Source organism: Athalia rosae, chromosome 7 (assembly GCF_917208135.1).
Source record: "Athalia rosae chromosome 7, iyAthRosa1.1, whole genome shotgun sequence".
Taxonomy (NCBI): Eukaryota; Metazoa; Arthropoda; class Insecta; order Hymenoptera; family Athaliidae; genus Athalia; species Athalia rosae.
Genome location: NC_064032.1, coordinates 15,737,345 through 15,741,133, shown reverse-complemented (window position 1 = coordinate 15,741,133; position 3,789 = coordinate 15,737,345).

The following is a 3,789-nucleotide window of genomic DNA, read 5'->3' as shown; positions in this document are numbered from 1 at the left end:
TTCTGGATGGTTTTCGGAAACCTTGATCAATTTTTGATTATTTACTGGATTTTCGGTTTATCCTGCTAGCGCCCAATAACATTGAGCTCGACCTTGAATTTATTTTACGATTTTTCCTAAGTTTATCCAATTGTTCTTTACTTTTTCTGATTTCTTTCAATTTTTCAGCTAATTTCTGATTATTATATTGAAAACACCATCCCCGATTTATTCCGATTTTTTTTCGAATTTTTTCTGATTTTTTCCGATTTTTTTGGTTAATTTAAAATATTTTTCAACTTTGCCGCCCCGCCTCTGAACGGTCACGTGACAGACCACGTGGCCCGACTCGCCGATACAGCTAGCGCCATGTGGCGGAATTTTCGTGAACTAAAATCCCAAGTTTCTTGCCCCTTGACGTCAGGCAATGTGATGCGTGAAAGAGAGGTAAAAGGGTCAATACTTTTGCGGTTTTCCCCGGGCGAGAGAACCCGCAAAAGTATTGACCGCGTCCGAGGAAAACCGCCGAAGAACGACGACCGCCTCCGAGCGTCCGGGGAAAACCGGCGAAGAACGACGACCGCCTCCGAGCGTCCGAGGAAAACCGAAGAAAGACGACCGCACCCGAGCGTCCGAGGAAAACCGCCGAAGAACGACGACCGCCTCCGAGCGTCCGAGGAAAACCGAAGAACGACGACCGCCTCCGAGCGTCCGAGGAAAACCGCCGAAGAACGACGACCGCCTCCGAGCGTCCGAGGAAAACCGCCGAAGAACGACGACCGCCTCCGAGCGCTCAGGGAAAACCGAAAAAGTATTGACCCCTTCGGCTCCGAGCGCTCGGGGAAAACCGTAAAAGTATTGACCCTTTTACCTCTCTTTCACGCATCACATTGCCTGACGTCAAGGGGCAAGAAACTTGGGATTTTAGTTCACGAAAATTCCGCCACATGGCGCTAGCTGTATCGGCGAGTGCGGTCACGTGACCTGACCACGTGACATGCCGCGTGACGTCATCACCCGACGAAATAGGGGCGGACAATTAATTTCCGGGGCCCACACCCATCCAGGGGCGGCTCAAGTGAAAAATATTTTCAAAAATTGGGAAAAAATCGGAGAAAATCGGAAAAAAATGCAAAAAATCAGGGAAAAATCGGGAATAAATCTGGGATGACGTACCTTCAGTTTCAGATGATGAGGTGCTTTCAGGGGGTCGTGAAGACGTTAAATAATCAATCGTTCAAAGTTTGCAGCTTCTACCTGAGGATAGAACGTTAGTCGGCGCAACGTTGCAAACTCTTTTGTCGTTGCATTTAGATTTGGATGAAAATGAGTAATTTCTTTCAATTGCAGAAAAATTGTCGTCAGTTCATTTCTTTTCGTAGGTCCAGGCAAATAGTAACGATCAAGTCTTAAGTATTTCCCGTACCCGTTTGCCGCTACACGCACATTTGAATTTCGATATTTCGATCCGGCCTATTCAACTATCGACGTCAGTTCAAAATTGCGCCCCAGTCCACGTTGAGAAAAAATATTCAAACTTCTATTTTTATCATTAATTAAAAGAAACTGCAATATTTCACATGTTTATTTCCATAAGATAACTTGAAGATTACATCTTTATTACTTAGGTATGTATAATAATAATAATAATGATGATAATAAAAGATGAGGGTAGTGATAGTGCAGCAGTAGTAGTAGCAGTAGCAGTAGCGTAAGCATGACAATAATATACCCAATGTAATTAATTATTAGACGTTTGTAACTAATAATTGGCGAATTAAAAGCTTCAACAAATAATCAATTATATTTATTGAAAGAATTAGTGTTTAATTCGTATGATGTTGGGTTAATGTTTTTTACCTGGTGCACATTTCATAGTGCTTATGAGTTTTTTACTACGCGCATGATTTAATTGCACTGCTATAATCATGATGATTAACACTATGACGTCCGCACGTCTAATCTAGATTTTTTCGTGTCGTGCCGGTGGAACTGACTTACATCATTTCGCTTATCGCCGGCGTTGGCACCAACGTGGCACCACCGGCACTTACCCGATAGTTTTTGCATGGCACCAACGTGGAGCCACCGGACGTCATAGTGTTAATAATGATAACTATACTCTAATAATAATCCAATTTTATAATGTGACGAAAATTAGAGCATATTTCATTTAATATATATATGTATATATGTACGTCTTATTTTTTTAGATCAATTCTTAAGATTTAATTCAATCGATTAATCAATCTCTAATGTAAGTAGTACTATTTTACAGATACTTTATATTCATGTGTTTTCAACGTCGACCAGTCCTTCCACCCCTTTCACTTTGATTCAAATCACTATGTACCCTTGTTACAAAAAGATATTAATTAAAAAAAAAAAAGCAGACAACGCCAGTTACGTTGATCGACATGTTGTACATATGTAATTTCATGTATTCATTTGATTTTCTTCTATTTCTATGTTTCTTTCGCAGCAAGGATTCTTTGTAACGGTGACTTCGTGGGATTACGGTCAACGTTACACTTCGGGAGCTTCGAAATGAGTTTTAAAACTCAATTCGATTTTGAACCATAGTTTAGCGGCACGCAGATGGTGACAAGAAAATTAGATTGGATAAAATTTTTTTATACCGTGTAACGTACACCAAGTTCAGTATGCTGTCAATTAAATGCATATTTTATATTCATACCAATGAGCTTCGCGGATGAGAAATTATCTAGAAAGAAGTTGACTGCGAGTCAGTTGGATACAAGATGAGTGGCACGCACCACTCCTGTCAGATTGAATCTAGTTTCATTAGTTAGATACCAGAAATAACAAAAAAATTTAGAACTGTAAAAATATTCTATTTAGGAACGTTAAAGAATTTTAAATAAAAGGAATTCGTGGCTAGTAGTTGCTTATTCTTAATCGCCTCAGAGTTAGCGATTGAAGAGTTATAGGTAGGGGAAAAGGCGTAGAAAATGGCATATATGCACAAAATAAATTTTTATCCAAGTATATGTACTCCTTTAATAAAAATTCATTTTATCCATGTATGCCAATATATGCTAATAGAAGATTTGCAAGGAATACAAAAATTAGCAACATTAACTTGGCAGCGCAGACGCATTCTGTTGTCTTTTCCAAATCCTAAACTTACAGATTTACAAATATAGAACCTATCCAGTAAACACATTACAATAAATTGCGTTATTGGATGGTGTGTAACGCATAGTAGTTATTTTTCGAAGTATGTTATATAATTTTATTCAGCATGGAGTGGTGCGGGCCGTAGTGGTTTACTGTTGTCTGTATAAAACAAATTCTACGTCTGTCGGAGGTATACAAAAGTTTTACAACAATAAGTAATCATCGCAGCATATGAATTATTGAAACAATCGATCGTAAGATTTGCCCGCTATTTTTTTTTTGATTTTTGGTTTCTTTTTATGAATGTATAGAGACAGTACCTTGCACTTGTCACTCAGTTTGAGCGCAAGCGCGAGTTCTCCATCGCTGCGACGTACAAGTAACTTGCGTGCGTGAACACAGGAACCGTGTTGTTCGAACGGAATCCACCTCATTCAATTTACTTTTATATAATTTCATCATCAATTGTCATTCAACCATATCAATGGTAATTGATCTATGGATTACCTTGTATGCTATAAGAATATTTATAGATAAATTTCACGATTCCAAAAATAACACAAACTCAATCTTGCTACAATACTTGCGAAAATAAGACTGCTCAGCTAGAACAAATATTATGAACGAATTAATTGTTATGATTTTGTAATCAGTTGTTTCGTTAGTTCA